The following is a 24,448-nucleotide window of genomic DNA, read 5'->3' as shown; positions in this document are numbered from 1 at the left end:
TCATGACTCCACATGACCCAAGTCCCAGCCCCCCTTTCCAGTTCTCTTCCCCAGTTCTCCACTGGTTCCTCACCATTTCCTCCAAATACCCCTCAGTACATAATACCCTCAGAGGCTCGCTTGGCTCAGTTTAGAATTTCTTTCACAACTTGCCCCTGTGACCCAGCCTTCAGCCTGTGAATACCCATTCTTCAGGATCCCACAAAAATATTGCTTCCTCCATGAAGCCTTCCTGTCTTTTTCTTCCCTCTTTGTCCGTGGTTTCACAAGAGAGGACCTGAAGCTATGGCAGCACTGATTTCATGTTCTCTCTCAAGTCACTTGTTCTTTACCTGTCTACAATCCCCTCTAGGCTTTTGGCTTCTCAAAGACTCACACTTTGATTTATCTCCACATATTCAGCTAAATGACTGTTAAGTGAAGGAGTGAGGGAAGCCAGAGAGGCTCAAAGAAGTTGGAAAAAGAAATGTTAGTGGGATGATGTTAGGAAAATATAAAATGGCAGATACGTACCTAGCTTTGCCTCAGAAATTGCTATAATCAGACTGAGCTTCCCATTCCCCAGCCAGCTTCCATCCCAAGGAGTAGAACTTCTACTGACCACAGGAGGAGAGCAAAAGACCCTTTGTCCAAGGAAGATGTTCTCATTCCCTTAGACACATCCCACCCCACCAAATGTCATCAGAGTAAAGATGAGGTTGAAGTCCCCTACTTTTCTCAGTCTTTTCTTTCTAGGAATTGGCCCTGATCTTCTTAGAGGATCCCACACAAAGAGTGTGCCCTTCCTCCTGCTTTTATCTGCCTGGTGCTAATTGGAGGGACTCCAGCTCTTTCTGCAGCCTTGTTTTGTCAGGCATAGAAGTCCTCTCTAATTTTCTGGATGTGGATACCATTCCCACTGGCACCCTTCCTTTGGAGTTCAGTTGTCACTCAGGCCTCATGAAAGGCGACTTACAATTCATTCATTCACTGTACCTCATTGTCCCTGTCTATTCATTGACATTCACTGGGATTATTCCTCCTGCTGCCACATGTACAGAGACGCGTGCACATGTGTTCAGACCCCACATCCCATTAACAGCGAGGACACTTAAAATAAAGAGCAGCACTGCCTGAATGTGGGACTGCCCTCCCCCTCTAATAGCTGGGGAGTCTACCACACTAATGTTATTTCAAGAAATATCAGAACTGGCGACCTCTGCAGAGAAGGCAGGGAGGGCGGGGTGGGGGTGTTCCTGGCAGCATCTTTCACTGAAACACCATCAGCTATATCACTCCAAGATATTGTTCCCTAGCCCTTCCCCTTCCTCCTTTCTGCCCAGAATCAGCTAGTTCTTGAGATCCAGTTTCTGCTTTCCTCTTATCCATTAGCCTTTTATTCAAGTACCTTCGACCAGGCTTATGTGCTATGTCCTCCTTGAATCAAATTCTACTCCTACCAACTAGGTCTGCTCCTATGATCTTTAGCTCACACTTTGCTTATATATTCTCTCTAATCACTGTTTAGGGGCCAGGTGGTGGCAAAAGCATAGAGAACAGTCACTGTACTTCAGCAACTTGGCAAAAATGGTGTCTTTTCCACATTTTTAAAGCTAATAGTTAAAAAGATGGTTGTTAGGACTATGATGAAAGTCATGAGAGGAAGCAGAGCAAGAGTAAGATGATGAAGTAAGAGATACAAGAGAAGAGAGTCAGGGGAATGGTGGTGCTTTGTTATGATCTGTTGTCTACCCATCACAATACACTACCCCTCCAGCCTGGCCCCGGAGCAGGCTCATTTCTCCCTGGTGTAGGATCCCAGTTCTCCACATAGTACTGAAACCCCACTACCAGGCCTGCCAGGACCTATTCTAGCCCTGCCCTTCCATGAAGGAGACATTCCCTGATCCCCACCAGGGCCCACAGTCTTTCTGATTCCCATGAGCTTCTTGGTAGTATCCTGGCATTCAAAAGGCCACTGCATGTGTACATACCACACCTACTCTGAGATCCCAGATTTCTGGAGGGAAGAGGGAGTGGCTCATACCTCTATGACCCATTTGGCTGCTGGTCAGGCAAATGCAAATTGACTGCTTAGTCAGAGACAATGACATTTGTTCTTTCCCAGGGCAGATAGGACCTGGTGGTCAGTTGCTCTGGAAAGGGAGCATTTTATAACTAAAAAAACAGATAGATATGGACTGCAGCAGAGTTCTGCCACTGATTACCTTTAAGAACCTTGGGGAAGGAAGCTACTTCACTACTTTGACACCAGATTATCATTTAGCATTTATAAGTTGCAGTTGGGCTTCTCAGCCTTGGTGTTATTGACAGATTGGACTAGATAATTCTTTATTATAAGAGGATATATATATATATATATATATAACCTCCTCTCTCTACATATATGCATATATATATATATATATATATATATATATATATATATATATATATATCTCCCAGATGCCTATTATACCCACCATCTGCCCTACCTCTCCTGCCCAGTTGTGAAAATTAAAAATGCCATAGACGTTGCTGAATGTTTCCTGGGAGGTAAACCAGTTGTAAACCACTGAAGAACACCTTGGGATTATTCTAAAGATTAGATAATGTGATAGCATATATAAAGCATCTGACAGCATCTAGCATATAATAAGGACTCAATAAATGTTACTACTATCAGATATTTTAGGTCAGATTTGGCAGTTTTCCTTCCATCTTCACCCACCACAGAGTGTCCCTGGGGCCTCAAAAGGTGGGTGGAGTGGGGATGCCTCTAGAAAGGAAGCTCGATAGAAGTTGTCTAAGCCCAGTGATCTCTCCAGCATGTTCAATGGCCTCAGAGGAGACATTTCTTGGATATTCAGGTATGTCTCAGAAGTGTGTCTGGGTAAAGAGATGGTGTAGCTGGAGACCCAGAGAGAAATGCATTCAGCAATTTTGACAGAAAGCCTTTTGTAAGCAGGCGGCCCATTTGTGCTTCAGTTTCTCCTCCCCACCTGATTGTTTCAGGGGCAGATATATGGCTCATTCCAGATGAGGACTATGTCTCTTGTAGAGAAGCAGCTTGTACCAGCGAGGAGAGAATGTGGAAAATACTACTGAGACACTAGCTGGGTTGGGGTGCAGGAAGGAAGGACTCAGAGGAAACCGGCTGTAGAGGACAGCTGTAGACCCTAGAGGACAGCCTTCCTGCCCACCTTGCCCTCACTGAATCTGGTCTCTGCAGCTGCCACATTCTGCCTGCACAGCTCTAGGCTTCCCTACTGGGGTGGGAAGAACAGAGGAAGGATAGAAGTCTCTAGAGGCAGTACTTCCTTCAGGCCTAGGATATATGGAAATCTTCCAAGTCCACAATTGGCTTCTGTGAGAGGCAAAACTGATCCCACATAAGGAATTTCAGAGTTGTCCAAGCTATCGACAACCCAACTCTTTTTTTTTTTTTAAAGATAGAGTAGAAAGGACAATAGACTAGGGCCTTGAATTGTTCCTCTGGGCCACTGACTGGTTGTGTGGTCTTGAGTGAGTCATTCTCTCTGGGGCTCCCTTTGATCATCAGCTCTTGGGCAGCACTTCAACTGCTCTTTCCAATGCAGACACTTTGAGAAGCTCCAGTGAGATCAGCATCTAAACATGTTTTGGAAAGAAATAATTCTTGTGCACACCCACCAGCAAGTTCAGCCTCACGCTAAGGAAGAACAGACTGCACAAGAGCCATGTGAAAGGGAGTCATTGGCTAAGAGGACAGAGCTCCCAATATGAATATAGACCGAGGTGGGCCATCTCTGGGGGGCTGGAGTAGAACTGCCCCCTGAAGGTTACCAAGGTCAGTGTGTAACAGGAGCTGGCAGAGGGGTGTCTAGCGGAACAGGTGAGGAAAAAAGAGTTCATTGTTTTGATTTGGTTTTAGTTTTAATCATGAGATTAGCCAAGAGAGGGTAAACACAAGCCATGTTTCACTCTTTTTTAATTGGAGAGTATGTGTTGCTCAAGGGGAGCTGTGGCCTGATCCAGTGGGTACCTGGTCCATTGTGGTTCCTTCCTCTGTATTTGCTCTCCCTTCTCTCCCCGAGGGCCTACATCATCTCATGCCTAACGTGGTGACGACCTTCAAGATGGCCTGCCTCCTCTTCCCACTAATCCATTCTGCACAAAGGTCTTATAAACACAGATTTCAACACTTGCCTCACTTATCTTCCTGATAACCTTTTCCTGCTCCCATGGCCTAGCTCATTAGGACCAAGGCTACCATCTGACAGCGTTAGAAAAACCTCCTCACTAAGTAATAAAGTCAAAAGTCATGTGCTTGAAACTTATTTTACCAGTACTTTCTCAGGGAGAGGACATGGCCAAGCCCCTTAACTCTCTAAGCCCCTTTCCTTATCCCTGAAAATGGCATAAGGACCTCATAAGTGGTGATTTCATAGGTGAGCAGTAAAAATCAAGGACACAGTAGATGTGGAAGGGCTTTACAAACTATAAAGTGCAGCACCAACATTAGAATCCATTCAGATCTCTTGAATATCTCTCAAAGTTTATTCTAGATGATTTTCTTATTTTCCTATTGTTTCTCTCTGTAGGGATTTTCCCTCCTGTAATTAACAGGCAACTCATTCCCTTCAGAGCTCAACGACCTTCCTAGTCTGATGTTTTTTCACTATCCACACCTTCTTACTGAGTCTCTGATCTGCTTCAGTTCTTCAGCACACAGATCAGAGTTAGTGAGCTCCCACCAACAGGTATGCTTAGGGTTTACCCAGTATCTCATTTAATCCTTGCGATAAATTTAGCAAAGTTTCTGGATACAATGTCAGTATACAAAGCCAATTGTACTTCTATATACTATCAACAAATAAACAGAAAAATTTTAAAAACATACCATTTAAAAATGTACTTTTTAAAAATAACTGAAGTTGTACATGGTCTCTACATTGAAAACTGGAAAGTATTATTTAAATTGTTTTTTAAATTATTTTATTAAATTATATAATTATATATTACATTAAATTATCATTTAAGGGGCACCTGGGTGGTTCAGATGATTAAGCGTCTGCCTTTGGCTAGGTCATGATCCCAGGGTCCTGGGATGGAGCCCCACATCAGGCTCCCTGTTCAGCAGGGAGTCTGCTTTCCCCTCTGCCTCTGCCTCTCTCCCCTGCTCATGCACTCTCTCTCTCAAATGAATAAATAAAATCTTTGAAAAAATAAAATAAAATAAATTATCATTTAAATTATTTAAAGTAAAGTATTGTTGTGATAGAGAAAATCTAAACAAATGCAGACATATGTCAGGTTCATCAATTAGAAGACTCAATATTCTAAAGAACTAAATTGTCCCCAAATCAATCTATAGAGTCAATACACTACCCAAATCCCAGCAGCTTATATATTGAAATGCAAAAGTCCAAGAATAAACAAAACCATTCTGAAAAAAACAAAGCTGGAAGGTATATGTTACCAGATTTCAAGACATACGAAGTGGCAATAATTAAGACAATGTGGTATTGACATAAAAGTAGATGGACTGACCAATAGAATAGAGTCCAGAAAGAGTCCCACATGGACATAGTCAGTTGATTTGTGACAAAGGGGATAGTACAGAGCCATTGGAAAATAAAAGTTGTTTTTATTAATTGCTGCTGGGTCCACTGGTATTCATTTATAAAAAAGTTATCTTGACTCTACTTCACACCACATACAAATAATTTCTGATGAACTGCAGATGTAAACTCAAAAGGTAAGATGCTAAAGTTTCTATTTAGAAGAAAACAAAGGAGAACAACTTCTTGGCCTTTGACTAGGCAGAAATTTCTTAACCAAGACATAAAAAATACTAATCATAAAGGAAAAATACTGATCAGTTAAGAATTTCTGTTCATCAAAGCTCTCCATTGAGAGAGAAAAGACAAGCCAAAGAGTGGAAGAAGGTATTTCTAATATACATATCTGACAAAGGACTCTCAACAAAAAAGAACTTTTGTCAATCTCTAATATAAAGATTAGAAACCAAATTAAAAATGAATGAAAGATTTTAATTAGTCACTTCATAAAATAAAATATGCAAATGGCCAAAATGTATAAACAGGTATTCACAATGATGGGTCATCAGGGAAATACATGTTAAAACCATTAATTAAATACAACCACAACAATGACAAAATGAAAAAGCCAGAAACCCATGAGGCATCCTCTGAGCAGATATGAGGCATCCTCTGAGCAGATATGCTCAGCAATACTAGGAAAATGGTGGTATCAACTCAAGTTGGACATATACCTGCTTTATGACCCAGCAGTTCACTGCTAGATGAATATGTAGAAATGTTCCCATGTGTTTACTAAAAGACCAAGCAGCATTATGTGTAAGGGTCCCAAAGTGGAAATACACAGAAACCCAAGTCCTATCCCCAGTAAAATAAATGAGCCATGGTGTATTCAAACCATAGAACTTTGTGGGGCAATGAAATCCATGGAGCTACCATTACACATAACAACACAGCCCAGTGTCTCACAAAAGGGTGCATGCTATATGGCCTTATTAAGAAAATGTTGATAAAGAGGACAAAGTTACGGTATCAGGATGAGGGATAGAATTACAGAGGTAAGGGGAACAAGAGGGATTTGGGGGATACTTTTAAAGTTTTATTTTTTGCTTTGGGTTCTATTTATATAAAAAATTTTTGAAAATTCATCAGTTTGTTCGCCTATGCTTTGTGCACTTAAGATTTTCACTTAAAAAATTCTCACAATGACCCAGGCAGAAAGTGATTCTTTCTCCCAATTTGCCAATGACGAAGGAGGCTCAGGGGGAACAAAGAACAGGTCCAATGTCAGATGGGGATGAGCGGCAGAGAGCTATGCAAACCCACCATGTGTACCTTCCTTAACACGTCTCCTGAATTTACATCTAGTTCCTCACTGGGGCTTTGCACCTCCAGAAGCAGAGACCCTGACCCCAACCTGCCTTGTGTTCCCTCTGCTGCCTGCACACAGCTGGGTATGGCAACCCCACAAATGTGCAGTGCTATGGACTTAAAGTTTTGCTCCACTAAATCATATGTTGACTGCCAACCCTAGTGTGATGGTATTTGGAGGTGGGCCTTTGAAAGGCAATTGAGTTTAGATGAGGTTATAAGTGTAGGGCCCCCATAATGGGATTAGTGTCCTTATAAGAACAGTAAGAGACCAGAAACTTCTTTCTCTACCACATGAAGACATAGCAAGAAGGCAAGCCAGGAAGTGGTCTATCACCAGACACCAAATCTTCTAGCACCTTGATCTTAGGCTTCCCACCCCAAGAACAGTGAAAAATGGATGTTTATTATTCAAACTACATGGTCTCTGATATTTTGTTATAGTAGTTCAAGTTAAGACACTCAGTAGAAAGAAGACCAGAAGATAAATCTACAAACTTGCCCATCTACCCTTTTCCTTTCCCTACCTTCTACTCTCTTTTCCTTCCTGGCTCTAGAGAGTATTCCTGAGCTTGCCTGGTTCTTGACTCTGTCCTCTATGACTCTGCCCTCTATTTGGCAGAGTGGTGCCAATTTTCAGTTGGAGATGGCAGAATGGTATCAGCAAAATGGCTTCAGCAGTGCTCCCAGAATGTGGTGCAGAGGTGGAGTGGGAGAACTTCTCTGGTGCCCTCATATCCCTCAGGCCACCTGTGCTGGGCCACCATCCAGAAGGGTGGGGAAAGATGAGGTAGGAATCAGACTGGTGTGGCTCAGCTCCCACCTCTCTCTGTCCCCAGGGGGACAGACTCCTCCACTTCCATTTCAGGCTTGAAGCTTTTTTCTCCTCCTGCAGAGAGGAGGGAATGAAACTGTCCCTGTTGGCAGATCCTTGAGCAGAGCTCCCTCCCCCACACAGCTGGGTGATTCTTCAGTCCCCACCTCAAGAATCAGGACTTGGATGCTGTCAGAAGCCTCTTTTGAAAGGCTGAGGGCCAGCCTCCCATGGCTCAAGAAGGAGGTCACCCCTGCGTGGGAAAGGTTGTTGGGAGACAGTTTACCAGTTTACCTTCCTACTGCCTCTAGCCAGAGGTAGATGCCCAAGCTGAGCTAGCAGAGTCCAGTCTCCTTGGATGGTAACCTGAGGGACAGAGTTCCTCTTAGGCTCCCATCTGCTGAGTGTCTCCTTAGTTTTGGATGAAGGACTATACATACATGATCTGGAGCAAGCTGTACCCCAACACTGAGGGAGGACACTATTATTATTCTCATAAAATAGATGCAGAAAATGAGGTCTCAGATTTCATATCTAACAAGGGTCAATGCCTGGGTTTGAACCTGGGCTGCAGTCAACAGTGCTCTAGCCATACACACTATCTGTTTACCTCTAGTGGCATCAGGTGCTCTGTAGACCTCAGCACCAGCCAGTGATCCTGCTGCCCCTTGTCCAACCCTCTCCCCACAGGCTTGCTCCTCCAGACCTTACCCTAACCCTGACCTGTTACCCTCCATCATCTCCCCCTGCACTCTGGCTTCAGTCCCTAATCCTTTTCAGTCCTTTATGCTCCTAGTCTTGGGCCACCACTGCAGCCTCTCCAAGCCTCCAACCCTGTCTGTAAATTGGAGCTAACAGTAGTACCTTCCTCATGAGTTTCTGGTATGTATCGAGTGAAGTTTTATTTGTAAGGGAGCTGGGATAAAATTAAGAGCTTAGTAAATGGGAGATAGATTTTTATCTTTGTTTTTGTTTTTTAACATATGGAACTTTTGGACTCAAAGCATTTCTGGACTCTAATCTTAATATACTTTTCTCTGACTTCGTTGGTCTCTGGGTTCCACTTTCCTTTAATTAGCCAAATAACTGGGGATATTTCCATGTGGGGCCTTTAAAGATTAGATTTTCTAAAAATATGAGTAATCATCTATCCATTTTTTGTAGGAATTGCTCTTAAAGTGTTTAGAAATCACTAATGTAACAAATAAATAGCAAACTCCCTGAGGATGCTGAGTATTCTTGGGGCCTAGCACAGAGCCATGCCCAGCAGAACTCAGTACATTCAAAGGAGTAGATAGCCAGCAGCACAGGTATAAATAGTGGGGAATAGTCCTAGCCTCTTGAGCTAGCAGCCCCCAACCTTTAGAGGGCTATGGAATGGGGGACATCTCATTCCCCCTGCTCTGAGTCATAGCCAGTTATTAGCAGGCCAGCCCCAGGGTGTAAATGAGATCAGACACCTCTGTCTTCCCCAGAGGCATTTCTGCAGGTCTCAGGCCCTAAGGTTCTCTTGGGCGAGGCATGTTAGGGCCAACGCATGTGATGCCTGCTCCTGTCTCTTGCTGCTACTGTTCAGACCACATTTTCTGTCACCACCTCCTTGAGGAAAACTAAACAGGAGCACCTGTGAAAAGTCCTACTCACCTGCATCCATGGAGAGGTAGGGGGTAGTGGCGGACAGAGAGGGGGAATCCAAAAGATCATATCAACTCACTGGCTTGGAGCAGGGGGAGTAAATGTGAAGTAGTACAGGGGCTGGTTTGCACGAAGCAATGCCTCGTCTTGCACTGGATCTGGTACATACTGAACACTCTGTGGTCTTCTGGCAAGAGAAAGCTTCACAGTCATGTCTTAGAAAACAGACTCTACCTTCTACTGGCACACCCTTATGATTCAATGTGGAAACATATTTTTCTGCAAAGACTGAGACCCTAAAAACCCTTTCTGGTCCATGGGGGAAGTGGCTGATCTCTGAGGTCCTCCCACCACTATACCCCTGCAGATGCATCCTGGCTGCCTTGCAAGGGCTGTTCAACCAGCACAGGTCTGGGCCAGGCATGGAGAGAGTGCTGCAATTAGACCAGATCCCAAAAACCCCACCTGCCTCCCTATCCCCACTCCTGAGCTGATCCAGGGCCTGCCCCGGGAGTGGAGTGGGGTTCTCAGTGGCTGACAGAAAATGTGTGAGGAGGGAAGGAAGAAGAGAAGAGCTCTTGGTTTGTCTTCATTCCTTCATCCTATTTTCCTATCCTGGGACACACCTGTCTAGTGCCCTGCAGATGGAGTCATCTTAATCAGGGACCTCATAGCACCATAATTTTTAACCCTTGGCAGTCGTCCCTGAAACCAATTTATGCTGATGAAAGTAAGGCCTAATTCCAGGCTGCCTTGTGTTTCTCTAACAGGTTCCACATTTCTCATCAGCCTCTGAATCCATGAAGGGCAGCCAAGTGGGAGTTTATAGCTTCTGTCCCAGGGATGGTACAGAGGGCAGTTCTTTGAACTCTGTCTCTTTCTGCAGGCTGGAGATTCCCACCACTGCTTAATGGAGGAGGGCAGAGGCTGCTGGAGGGAGGTCCCATAACTTCCCTTGTTCCTGGATAGCTCATTAAGATCTCTTCAAGCTATTCTGGCCCTAGAATCAGACAGCCCCAAAACTAAGCTAACATCACCTCTCCCAGTTGTTAAAAGCCATGAGAGCCTCTTGTTGTTGGAGGCACTGTCTTCTCCCCAGCAGATACAAACCTGCTAGAATGGAGAAACTGCTGAACTCTGAAGATGCAGGTTCTAATGTCAGATCAGAGACCTAACAGATGTGTGCTGTGTGCCATGGAAGAAATCACCTCAACTCTCTAGGCCATGCCATTAAGTGGCCTCCATTAAAAACAAACAAACAAACAAACAAACAAAAACGGCAGGGGGAGAAGAAAAACAAACAAACACAAACAAAAAAACAACAGCACAGAGAGAGATGCAAAGGCAGGTGGAAGGTGCATTAAATGCCAGACTGCTCATTTCCCATGGAAGGATTTGTGTATGTGTCCCTGGTACAGAATGTGTGTCAAGACAGGAGCAACTCCTCCTTGGTCCATCCAGACTGCCTGACCCCATCTTGTTTAATGCTGTTTAGGCAGAATAATGTTTGTCTAATTTCCCAAGGCAGAAGTAGACTCTTCAGCTTTCTTCATTCTCCTGTGTGAGAAAGCCAGGCCTGGGCTTTCTTACATCTGTGCATGTCTCATAAACTAAATGCAGAGAGAAATTTCGTTTTATTTGTTTTGCTTTCTCCCCTTTTCCTGACCTTATGTGCTATATAATCCAGAAAATGATCCAGATGGGAAAGGCATTGGCTTTGAAGCAAGAGGCAAGAGAGGAAAAAAAGAAAGAGGCACAATATAAACCCCCTTGTATCCAACGTTAACTTTGGAGAGAACTCTTCCTCCCCTAACTCCATTCCACACATGTTCCAGATGGGGTTGTGGGGTCTTCCTGAGGGTGGAGGGAAAACCCAGCGGATCTGCAGGGTCTCTGAGACCTCCCCTCTCCTACCTCCTGTCCTCCATACATTTGGTGTAAGCCAATGTGAGCAAGAAACCTCCTTTCAATACCGAGTCCCCGCCTTAGGACATTCAATGATGCCACACTCATCTGCTCTACACAATTTCATCACTTTAGTCAAACTGATAAGGTAGATGGAGATTCAGAGTGGCCAAGTCAGAAGTGTTCCGCTCCCATTTTGCTTTTAGTTGCAACTGTCTCCCTCTGCCAGAGTAAGCACATAAGAGAGTAGTTGTCAGGCAGCACTGCCTGATCCTAAAGTTTCCCCTCCCTGCTCTCCTGTACATGTCCTACACCAAGGGCTCATGACCTTTCTGCACAGACATCTTTGTCTCATATCTGCTTTCCTTCCCCTGAAGCTGATGGGATAGGGAGGAAACATGAAAATAGAGCTCCTGTTACATTTCACATGCCTTTACTTATATTGGATCATGTAATTTTCATAAAAATTCTCCCCAGGACACAATACATTTTATAAATGAGAAAACCGAGGCTCAGAGAGGCTAGGTGACTTGCCTGATGCCATACAGTTATTAGGTAGCAAAGCCAAAAATCATGTTCTTTTTGCTCTCCACTCCCAAACCTACCTGGAAGGGTTGGCAAGCATGATAAAGGCCAAGCCTCACCTTTAGGACTTACCTGCTTTATCTACCAGGGCTGTAGGTTGCTATCCAGGTGAGGATGAACTTCTCTGGGAGACTAAGGGAGCATGGCATGAGCTGAAATGTTTCCTGAGCAAAGCCTTGTCTCCAGGGGTCAGTTACCTCACTGGAGATGTCAGAGGACACTGCCATGGTCTTGCCCTTAGCTAGTTCAACTTTTAGCAAACACAAGGGGAGCTCCTGGGTAGGTAGAGGAAGAGAGAGAGTGATGTTCTAAGATCTTCACTGATCCTGTGAGCAGGATGACCCCCCGTACCCTGTTCTTCTGAGATCAAAGGAGGTCTCTACTTGACCGGACCTGCCCCTCCTGGCACTGGGAGGCACACCTGTCTTGTGGCTGGGACTCTTTCCCAATGTGGCATCAACTGTCTGGGTGGTTAGCATAGCTCACTGGCACCAACAACCTTCTCATTTTGTTCGGGTTTGGTTTAAATTGAGTACATATGAGGCGGAGACAGCAAACTTGATTTTCATTTTGGAAAGGTGACAACTGGTCACAACTGCGACTGGCATAGTAAACCTTCACTATCACATTAGATGGGAGTGTCTTAGAACTCTTAGAACAAATGAAAAAGAGGAGGAAAGGAAGGAAATCAAACATCTGGAGACCCCAGAGATACAAGGACAGAAAAATGGAGGCCATGAGTATTAACTGTCACCAAAATAAAGGTACTCCTTTGGCTTGAGGGGGGAAATCCACTAAGACTAAGAACACCTCATTATTGACATGTTCTCATATGTCCTCTGAGGCAAACCTGTCTAACACTAAAGATTTGAGAATCTGATGAATTCCACTGGCCCTTCTATCTTTGTCCACAAATAGCAGTGGGTTAGTGTAAAGGGGGAACACCAGTCCTGGTTCTGCCACTAACGAGCTGTGGGGCCCTGAGCAAGTTCCTCCCCAGTCTTCACCTGTTGAAAAAAAACCAAAACAAACAAACAAACAAAAAACAAACAAACAAGAAACAAGGAAAAGGCCCCCTGTGATTCCACATCCAAAGTGGTGCAAAGCAACGTGTTACCCATGTATCCCATCATAAATAATTTTCTAGACATACGGATACCTGGACCTTTGATATTAGACTAGGAACTTTCCTCTCCTTGAAGCTTTGGCACCCTATGTTTCCAGGCTATGTCAGAGCTCTGGGAACATGTGCTATCAACCTGGAGATAAGAAGGAGGATAGAAAGTCATTCTAATAATAATCTTTTTTTTCCTAGAAAGAATCCTCTCCACCCTCAAATCTATTCTTTTCTCCATTGCTAGATTAATGTCCTAAAACCAAGGTCTACTATAAACCACTCCTCTACCTATCACATCAGTCACTTCCCATTGCCTACCAAATAACAAGCAAACTCCCAAGGCATGTTCAAGGCCCTTCTCAATTTGATTTAACTTGCTTTTGTTCCCACCACCTATTGTCCCCTATCTTTGCCACCTACCCCATTCCATCTCTTAAAATCATACTCAGACCACAGGGTACTTCTGTAGAGTGATATTTTCCAATGCATCTGTTGTCTCCCCCAGTACCAAGCCTGTCTGGAATAGTGTGTCTCATTTTTTTGCTCCTCTTAGGATCTGGTAGAGTGTTTGATATGAACCTAGCTTTCTCTGGCTTTAAAAGAATTTAACTAGAAGGGTTTTGGGGGGATTGAGAATAGGGCATAGTATAGAACTTAAATGTCCTTTCAAGTCTGAGATTTTGTGTTTCCATGCAGAGTACTGGACATATCATCAGCACAGTCTTCTTAGTTTCCTGATAAATCTTGGAACCTTGGGCTTGGAGGTCCTATCTGTTGCTCTAGCATAGAAGTAGCTCCAGTCAAGAGAAGTTTTTAAATCCTGAGGAGCTGAAAGCTTGGTGCTCCTGGTAGATGAGGCAATGTCTCAGGAAAGACCAAGCATCTTGCCCATACCTACTCCCTGCTAGAGCAGTGCCTCTGAGCAAAGTAGCTGCAGGCCCATGGAGGGGAGAAGTGTAGGCAGCTGTGAGCAGGCAGCTCCCTTCAGTGGAGCACTGCCTTTTCAGTGCAGGTGGAGGCTGGGGCTTTGCCTGGTGGCTCTCACTTTCCCCACCTTCCTGCAGTTCAGTTTGCCTGCTGGTGCCACTCAAGTGTTGGGGCTGGGGAAGGCTGTCTCTTCAATATGTGAGCACATTCTAATCCTTCCCAGCTCCTTCGTGTATGCACTGTTGAGATGCCCTTCACTGGGAAAGAGAAGAAGAAAGCTAAAGCTGGAATGTCTGAAGGTTTCAATAAATAAGGGAGGTGCTCTGAGCGGTTAAAGTATCCTTCTGAAACAATGCTGTCCCTGACTTTGCTGCTGAGGTGGCCAGGGTGGACCCAGCACAGGCATCCCCCAGACCCACTGGTCAGATTGCATCTTAGAAGTTGGCAGAAGGTGAAGACCAATCTCAGGGCTCATTCCCCTAGACTTCTATCCCTTGACATACTCTGTGAATCCCCCATTGTCCCTGCCTCCCTAGTTGTGTGGTGGCTTCTACACTCAGGGTTTTCTTATTAACTTCCTTAAGGGGAGGGTGAGAGGGAAGGAACCTGGGTTGGACGATCCATCAGGTTCCAGGCCAGCTTGTGTTGGTGCTGTGTTCCCTTTCCAACCCCCTGCTTGGGAGACCAAACAAATGTTATCAGTGACTCAGAGAACCTCCTGTCAAGGTCACTCTGTTCTGCCTGATGCTGTCTCTGCTGTCTGACATGAGAACCAACTCTGTTCTCCACCTCCTACCAGCCCCAGTGCAATCGCGGGTGCTGATGAGCTGACAAAGAGTGCCCCATCTGTTGGCTGGAGATCACGTGGAGCCTCTGCACCAGGACAGAAAGTCTCTAAGTTTCTACTTCCCTAGCTGGTCTGTTCCTATGTGGTATAACCCTTTCCCTCCCTGAAGCTTCCCACTGAGATAGTAGACCCAGCCTTGAAAGTTCTCCCATTACTCTTTCTCCTCTTGCCTGCCTGGGTTCTCAAACTCTGTGGTCCTTGGACAGCACAGGGAGATCTGAATGGGTTGAGATGGAAGGGTCACCAAGGGCCTCATCACCATTACCCTCAGCCGTTTGGGGCTGTGCCCTGACTGTGTCCAGAGCTTGGTGCTATAGACCTGAGACATGACACATTTTCCTTTCAAGGGATTTAAAATCTAGGTAGGGAGGAAGGATAGAGAAGCTAAAGAATAATACATGGGAACAGATGCTCAATGGGTGTGATAGTACATGTTGCAAAATTTAAGGAACAGGGAGCTGGGGTGGAGGGGTCTTTCTCTCCCCACAGCTGATGTCCTTTCTTCCTTCCAGACCAGGCAGGTGCAGCCCCTCAATAGTGAGTGTACCTCTCTCACCCTAGAATCCTGTGTTTCATCCTATTAGCCAGAACACACTCACCTACTGCTCACCACCCAACACTCCTACGTTATTGGAGTTACCCGGGAAAGGTGCTGGCAGACCCAAGCTTTGTTTCCCTGCCTCCTTAGCTTTCTCTTACCTCCTTCCCTTGCATGCCTATACTCAATTCTCTTTTCAGCAGGAATATAATGTTCAGCTGCTTTACACCCACTCTCTGAATGCTGCCAGCGAATAATGACTAAGGTAGTGGGTGGAAGTACAGCAAGTTGAGACCAATTTAGCAGTCCAGGGTGCCAGGAGGAGGGTGATTTAGCAGCAAATGGCTTTGCAATAGCAAGGAGAAGGAAGATGCCCCCAAAGCCAACAGGCCAGTGAGCCAAGTGCACTGCCCTGCCCTGGCGCCTCAGGCAGGGATTGCCTCAGCCACTTGGCAGTCTGTGCTTTACAGCTGGATTCATGCACAGGGCAGGGTTCATCCTTAAACACCAATTGATTTTCAAAGCAATGCCCACCCTCACCCTGATCTCAGCTCCACTTTTGACACTTTTGAAGGGCCTGTGTCCTTGAGTACTCCTCAGTGTGAGAGTCTCACCTAGAATTATCCCTCTTTGCCTGGTGAATACTGTGACCTGGGGAGCTTCTGAAGTTCTGAAGAAAGATGGAAATTCAAAAGACTGCTCTGGGCATGGCAGAAACTGAGGTTCTGTGGCATCAAGGAAGGGTTAGCCCAAGCACACTTTATATCATGCCACAGAGAGGCCAATGCAAGTAGACATAGGTGTGGCTCTTCCAGGTCCTGCTATCTTGGGACGTCTGAGGATTCATGTTATGGAATGTGACTGTGAGTGTGGATAGAAGAGGAGAACATGTCTCAGTGGAAGAGTTGAATGAATGAATTTGGTGTGTGTGTGTGTGTGTGTGTGTGTGTGTGTGTGTTTGCTGGCAGTCATCCTGAAGGCAGTTATCTTCTCCCACAGTGCATGGAAGCATATCTATGGGTGATCTGGATAGGGCGACTTTTTATTATCTTTGTTCCAGGTACTAGACAAAACCCATATCATATCTGCTTAGACACCAATTTGGCCTAACACTTAGGAAGAAAAATAACCAGTCTACTGGATTGACTAGAACAATTAATTTTAACTTTTAGCTAACAAACACACACACTCACATTCTGTTTGCTAATTAATTGGGTGATTATAGCTCAGAACTGGGAGTCAGGACACCTGGGTTCGGATTCCAGCATTCCACTTAAAATCCTGGGTGAACTCCTTCACCCTGGATAAGCTCATTCAGTTTTCTCGTATGCCAAATTGTAGAATATATCTTCTCAAGAGATTGATGATACTTAACAACAACAACACTAATAATAATAATAATGTCCCTTTTTAAACTGTGAAGTCATGAACAAATAAAAAGGATTATTAAGATTATTATTACCAGAAGCCTAGAGATGGTGATAGATTGTTGGGTGGAAGTTGATGTCTGGCAGGAAGCAGGAGAGCTACAGAAGCAGGATGGATATTGCCGATACAGAGGTAGCACTGCCAATCGGCAGCTAGCCCAAAGCCCAATGCAGCCATGCTTGATTTTGACACATCTCCACCCACTTCTCTAAATCTTTGGAGAAGGGGATCTAGAGCCAATATGAACACTCATTTTGCTGGAGGCAGTTGTTAGAGGTGATTTATTTCCCATCCTTTATTTCCCAGCTCTGTCTGGTCTGGGTGTCTTGCTGAGCTGCACGGAAGGAGGAAACAGGCTCCCACCTGGGTTCCCTTGGGAAGAAAAAGCTCCATCTCCTCAGGTCTCAGGTTGCATCTTGGAACTATGACCTTGCTGCTATATGTCTACTATTTTTATACCTTCCTGAGGTTCAACTTCAATGTTCAGTTCATGACTACCTTTTCCTTGGTGTCTTTGAGTTCACCTCCCTCGTGCTCAGCAGCTGCTGTGTTCAAAGTTAGTACAATCCAATTTTCAATGTTCTTGTCAAGATTCGTGTGTGCTGGTTCCTCTTAATTCTCGTCACAAATTTTAGTCTCAAGCCATTATTGAACCATTTTTTTTTTAAATCCCCCACCTTCCTGGCACCTTGAGTGGGTAAAACCTTGAAAAAATAATGAAGTACAGTTTTAAGGAAACTAAAATCATCACAAACCCCTGAGAAGGCATGTGGCAACCCTGCTATGAGAAATAATGGGGTGGTGTAAAGGGCATGGGAAGGGAGTCACCAGACTGAAACCATGTGACCTTGGGCAAATCATGACCAGATTACCTCCCCAAACATGGTTGCAATTCACATTCCAAACAACAGCGTGTCTATTTTAGATCAGCGATTTTCAGACTGCAGTAGCATAAAGATCTATTCAAAAGCAAACTCAAAGACCTACCACTTAAATTGCCTAAAGATTCCCCAGACAGTTGGATACTTCTTTGTTGGAAAACCCCTAGAAACACCTCATTACTGCTCTGGAACCACTGTCCTCCTTGGTTTCCAAGTAGACAATTTTAAAAACCTTAACTCTATATTATACCTAGCAACTCCCACTGGTATATATTTGTTGGTTGACTGACCCTGGGATAGAGTGTCCAGCTTAGCAGCATGGTGGGGGCTAGGTTTTCCTTGTGTTCCCAAACTGAAGTCAGAAACTGAGATGGAGGAGCCCTGTCTAGGCAGAGGCTCTGAAGGAGATGACCCAGTAATAAGAGGCAGGAAAGCCAGAGGCCACACCAACAAAATGTGTCCCTGCAGAAATCTGCTGTTGGGAAAATGCTCCCTACCAACTGTCTCTGACAGCTCGTCCCCTTCCCATTACTTTATTAAACGAGCATTTACTAGCCCCCTACTCATAGTAGCCAAACAGTATAGTCTGAGTCAGGCATCTTTGTCTCTAAGAACTTTGCAGGCTCTTCAGGACCAGTGGGTCAATACTGGGATAGTGTGAAATGATGGTAGGAACTCAGAGGAAGGCATGTAATGAAGACTAACGGAAAGGAGAGGGGAAGATTTCCTGGAAGAGTTGATTCTCATGGTTAAAACCAGAAGTCCAAGTGGGAGCTTGTTAGGTGGAGGGAGAGGGATAGGGCAAGAATACTTGACAGCGAAGAAACACGTATTTCTATTTTCAAAGGTAAGAGAAGAACACGGAAAGAGCCAAGTCTAAGCTGAGTGGAGTTCAAACTCTTGCTCTTTCATTCTCTACCCTAGCTACATTACTCAACTCTCCTCATTTAAAAATCATACACACCCTGCAGGGCTGTGCTGAGAATTAAATGAGATAATGAATAATGAGTACTGGGCACATAGTACACTTAGTGAACGGTATTATGTGTCATTAAATATTACTGATTACACCAGTCTATAAGCTGATTAACCAGAGATTTGCCCTCATTACCTTATTCGTCTTTGTAGCCTCATTGCCTGGCCCAGAGGTTTGCATTTTGTAGGCACCCAATGAGTATTTATGAAGTGAATGTCGAATAAGTGCAAAGACATATAAATACATTTTCAGGATTAGAAAGCCACTTTTATATGGATGGAGCCCCTCTACCTCTGTCCATACAGGCAGAAACATGGCTTCTCAAAACTCCCTGGCCAGTCTTTCCCCCACATACTCCCAAAGCGTTGGCTCTCTCCAACACACACTGTACAGCGGCATACCTTTAACGGCAGCAACACACATCTACTGGGGCACACACAGACAGATAGGAGGCTCCTCTACGGACACCCAAATGCACAAGCTGAATAGTTTTTGCTGCACAAAAAGGTTTTACTTTGTGAGGTGCACAGAGGGGGCCATAAATGTTAAATAACAAGCATCTCAAATGTCCCATCCTTCTTGTTCACATGGAAGGTTGCATTTTTTTCTCTTACCTGGGTTTTTTCTCACTTCATGAGGAGTGAATGTCCACACATACATCCTCTCAGGTGAGACCTCATAGTTGGACTTCCACTTGCTAAACCTAATTTTGTCTGCATTAGCTGTGGACCTTAGGGAAAGCCCTGCCCCTCTGGTGCCTCAGTTCTTCACGGTAGAACACAGAGAATTAACTATGTTTCATGCCAACCTGGTAGTTACGTTGTGAGGATAAAGGAGATAACAAATGAGATAACGTCTGTGATGTGCAGAAAGCACCTCAGAAGAAAGGCACTGGATAAATATAAGGTGTAAATACCACACCTGATTAGTGTGTATGCCTCTGCCCAGATTTCCACCCACACATTCTGCTATTCTCCACCCTTGAACACAAACACCCTTCCTGCCTGTAAACGCTGTCTCTCATACCTATTTTCAAATGAGTATATACATATATATACATATACATATGTGTATATATGTACATATATGTGTGTATATATATGTACATGTGTATACATATACATACACATTTCAACATATATATACACACTTCAGCACCTGTATTTTCCCCAGCATGCCTACAGAAAATTGTTTTTGAACTTGGAACAACTTCAGGTTATAAACACTCTCTAGGCCCTACCCACAGACTCTTCTCAAGGGTCTCTGGTGCTGGAAGAATTGCCAAGCACACAACTCATCTATCTGGGGCTGGACTCCTTGGTTCCCATGATTGCAATTAGGTGGTGCTTCCAGCAGAGCAGGAAACCCTTTATCTGGCACAGCTCTTGCCAAGAGCTCTCCAGAGCTCAGTGCCTCCACGCTAGTTTGTCAGCACTTAAGACCCAAGAGCAGGGCTGATGTGAATGGACCCAAGGCAGGAAGGTGTGAATGGGAGAGAAGGGATCCAGGAAATACAGATGCTCAGATCCCTAAGCACTCTGTTTCTGGGGAACTGAGGGCTCTGAAGCTAGCAGGTCCTAAGCACTTTTCTAGGCCTGACACACTCCTGGGCCAGGAGAACATTCATTTGCTCCACTGTTCACTCCTTTCCACTTGGAGCAGGAAGGACAAAGATCCTCTGGCCTATGTTGTTTTGATGCCTGTTGCTACTGAGCTGTATGCTATGAAAGCTGGAGTTCAGCATGTTAGACGGGGTGTGTGTGTGTGTGTGTGTGCCCGCGCGCGCAAGCACGCAGGGGTGGGGAGGGAGTCAGGGCCTGGCTGCCTTTGGTGGGTGAGAGAAAGAAGTGAATGTAGCCTGTGTGTAGGTGTGGGACTGTGTGTGTTAATTTGGCTGAATGGCAAGTCCAGGACTGATCCTGGTTGGCCCACAACTCCAGGGGGCCAATTTCCATGTTCATCAACACCCTCTCTATCCACCTCAGCCCCAGTGACATATACCTTCAGTGAGACATTTCAAACCTCTAACTGCATCAGTGTCCCTGCCACCCTGTGAGTGCAGACACAGCCCATCTCCAAAGTTCCAGACAGAAAGTGTAGTGGCCTGACCCCAGCTGTCAGGCCCTCTGTCTGGGGCCTGCGTCCCTCCGGGATCACGCACATTCCCCTTTTCCTCATCTCAGACATCAGTGTCACCCAACACTTAATGTCCATCAAGATCAGATTTAGGATGGGAGCAGATAAAACCAGCCTGCCAGAGACGGAGACAAAGACAGAAGGACAGACGCAGCATCCCTTTTTCCAGGCTGGGACCAAAGCAGCAGCACCCACCCTCGCAGAAGTGGAGACCCTGACAGTTACATGCGGAGACAAAGACACCTAGACAGACCCTGACACAGACAAAGACCGACGGACGCACCCGCACGCCGCGGGGAGCGCAGTTTCCCCCGGGAATGCCCGTGCAGCCGCGGCAGGAGCGAGGAAGACCCCGCGTCTACCGCACCTTACCTGGCCCCCTGCTCCTCGGACTGACTTGAGAATTTTTTTTCAGTGTGTTTTACAATGTGCTCCCAGCTGTCTTCCCAGAGCCGCCGGCCCGGCGGGTGCCGCGGCGCCGTCGCAGCCCGCGGCTCGGGCTCACCGGACCCGGCGACCAGAGAAACTTTCGGCCTCCCCGCGCGCCCGCCGCCTGCCAGCTCCAGCCTCCGCGCCGGGTCCCGGAGCCGAGGGCGGGGCGGGGCGGGGCGGGGCGGGGCGGGGCCTCCGCCGGCGCCGCTCATTGGCTGAGGCGCGGCCCGCAGCCTCTCACTTGCCGCTCGGCTGCCTTTGTTCCCGGCTGACAGCTGGGGCTGCTCCGGACCTCTCGGCTCCTCCGTGTCCGCCGCCCTCTATCTCTCCGCTCTCACTTCCCTCAGACCCCGCGGAGCGGCCCTGTCAGAGTCTTTCTCTCCACCCGCTGGCCCTTCCCGTTCTCCCGCTTTTCCTGTCTTGTTCTTGTCCCTTCCTTTTTTCCTTTTATTAGCGCGCTCTCCGTTCTTATTCCTCGCGTTTCCTGGATCCGTTCCTTCGCTTTCGCCTTCCCACCCCCCGCCCCGTATTCCTTGCTTGCTTTTCACCGCTTCTTCTTACTCACCAGTTTCCTTTCCCCAGCCCTGTCTTTGCAACCCCAAAGTCCAGCGAAAAGGCTGGATTTCTAGGTTCAAAGACGGGACGAGCCGCTGAGTGACCAAGCTGGGATTACAGACCGGAGCCCAGAAGACCCACTCCCACTCCCGAGACATTTCAAAGGCAAACTTTTTCAGGTCTCTCCCGGGGACTAGGTTTCGGGTGAAAACTGGGGCCTGTTCCAAGTTTATAGCTATAAATCTCACTCAGGACCTTTTTAACATTATCATTTTCTCTACCACGCTCCCTTCAGACTTCTAGCAGTTGGGCTAGGAAGGAAACCAAACTCACAAGCTTTTTGGTAGGACAAAAGTCCAGTTAATTGGGGTACCCGGTGTGGCCCGAGACGCTGGTCCTGAGGGTTCACCCAGGCTAATCTGCTAAAACCAGGCATGGCTCTACTCAGGGAATGTCATCCTCAGCCAAAAGAGGTATGTCTGTGTGGAGGACAGAAGACTGAGGTGGTTGGTCTCTGACTGTTAAGTGTTGTGGGGGAAGATAGCTCAAAGAGAAGCAACACCATTTTGTTTCAGTCCCCCGGCTGCTCAGAACCTCCTAAGAGATCCTTACTACTTCAGATCTTGATCCTGAACATCCCAACTCTCAATTCCAGGCTTCCTGGAAGGAAACACAACATAGTTTAAGAGCACAGACAGCTTCTGCTAATTATCATCTGTGTGACCCTGAGCCAGTGCCTTAAACATCTTATATCCCAGGGCTTTTTTGTTTGTTTGTTGTGGGTTTTTTTCCCCTTCATGAAATGGGGGTAACAATTCCTGGAATGTAAACCTGAGGGCAGGGACTTGTTCTTTTTTGTTCATAGCTGAGGGGCTGGGTCTGTTCTGTTCACAGAATGTACCCTCAACACCTAGAGCTTGGCTGGTATATCATAGTCATGTTATAATTACTTGTTAAATGAACCAATCCCTAGTTTATAGGTTTGCTGGAGGGACTAAATAAGAATCCTTGGCATGTGGTATGTACATACACATGGTAGCTATTACAGGTAACATTGCAAATTCTCTGTATCAACTCCAAAGTGTATTTAGCCTTCTCAGAACATCACCTCTTCTCTTCCATCTTTGCACATACTTGTCCCTGTTTGAAAGACCTTTCTTTACCTGTCAACATTTGAGACCTAAAATGCAATCCTTATTCATACCATCTTTGATCACCTCAGTCAAAATTACAGGTCCTTTTTCTAAAGCTCCAGGTCTCTTGTCCCATTCATTGGCACAGCATATGTACACTTGCTTGCATGGTGGCTGTGACCGCAGGTCTGTCTTCCCCTAGACTATGAGCTATCTAGAGTCAGGAACTGGACTCTACATTTCCAGAGACAGATATGGTGCTTCACAAATGGGAGTTTCTCAAAAACATTTGCTGAATAGATTAATATAAATCAAACATCTCATCATTAAAAAAGGGTGGGGGTAGAATCTTGGAAGGTAGAATAAGGTATCAGGCAGGCTTCAGATTTCAGTCAAGCTCATTTTTGTGTTCTTAAATGTGGAATTCCATGAAAGGGGAAAGATAATAATCCCGGAAGCCTGTTCCTCATTTCGGCCCTACTACTTACTATTTAAATATTCTTGGATAACCCATGTTCCTGGCTAGGCCAGTTTCTTTATCTGCAAAGTGGGTAGTTTAGGTAAGACTCTTTAAGGGTACTCCAGCACTGATGTATTGTGGTTCTCGGTCAGAGACATTCTTGGTGGAAGATAAGGCATGGCATGTAGCTCTCTTATAATGACGGAGTTAGACAAAGGGTGTGGGTAGTGTGTTGGTGTGTATGTGAGGGGTGGAACCAGGATACAGTATGAAACAATAGAAGCACCCTGTGCAAGGGATTCTTCAGAGGTAAAGTAGGGTGCATTGAAAGGGGGGGTAGAAGTAAGGAAGGAGAGTAAGGAGAGGAGAGCTGCCATGGTATAGCATGTGTGTGTGTGTGTGTGTGTGTGTTCATGAAAGCCTCAGGAATGTGGTCTCCAGAAGTAGAAAGCCATAATTAGCTCCCTGATTCAGCTGTTGGGTATGGTAATGCAATGACTGGGTGTGTCTGCTCCTAACACCCCTGGTGGGATTCTCAATGTGGCACCTCTTCTTTCCTTTGTTTAGTGAAGGAGTACTGCCTCAACTGGGCCCTGGTTGTCCCATCCAAACCTCTGCTTCCTTCAGGCTCTCCCTTGCCTGAGCTGAGTCTGGAAAGCTGGGTCACAAAACACATTTTTGTAAACAATTCCCTACCTCCCTCATCTGTTCACCACCTAAGATTCAGTCAGTTTACCATTCTGGCTTATGATTTTGTCCTTCATTTCTAGAGCCTTAGATTGGTCACATAGGAGCAGGCCTGTGGACCAATTAACCCAACATTTTCTCTGGATTAGAAATGCCTCTGCCTCTCTCAGTGTGCTTTCACTTATTAAAATTTAAATAACTGCCCATCTTCTTGTTTGTGTGCTCAACTTTTCTAAAAGTTTCTCGTTCAAAGACCGCATCTTTCTTGTCCAATACTGAATTCCCAGGACATTGTTGGTACACAGAAAGCACTCATACAATATTTGAAGGAATTCTATGGAAGGGAGAAAAACAATGTTTTAGAGAGAGGCATGGACTCAAATACAGAAGATTCACATCTATTTCCACTTCTTCAAATTTGTGGTCTTGTCACACCTTTTCTGAGACTCCATTTGCTCATTGGTAAAATGGGCCTATTAACATTAGCCTTACCTATTTT

At 45.5% G+C, this 24,448-nt stretch overlaps 1 protein-coding gene across 1 annotated transcript in view; it reads right to left on the bottom strand.

Moving 5' to 3' along the window:
- The window catches only part of LZTS1 (leucine zipper tumor suppressor 1), a 57,584-nt gene extending 36,344 nt beyond the window's left edge, over positions 1 to 21,240 (bottom strand). Inside the window, exon 1 of the mRNA XM_059178901.1 lies at positions 21,055 to 21,240. The gene's annotated coding sequence lies outside the window, so the exon portion shown is untranslated. The remainder of the gene's footprint in view (positions 1 to 21,054) is intronic.
- Between the last annotated feature and the right edge of the window lie 3,208 nt (positions 21,241 to 24,448).

Source organism: Mustela lutreola, chromosome 1 (assembly GCF_030435805.1).
Source record: "Mustela lutreola isolate mMusLut2 chromosome 1, mMusLut2.pri, whole genome shotgun sequence".
NCBI classification, from domain to species: domain Eukaryota; kingdom Metazoa; phylum Chordata; class Mammalia; order Carnivora; family Mustelidae; genus Mustela; species Mustela lutreola.
This window is presented reverse-complemented; position numbering and strand designations above follow the sequence as displayed.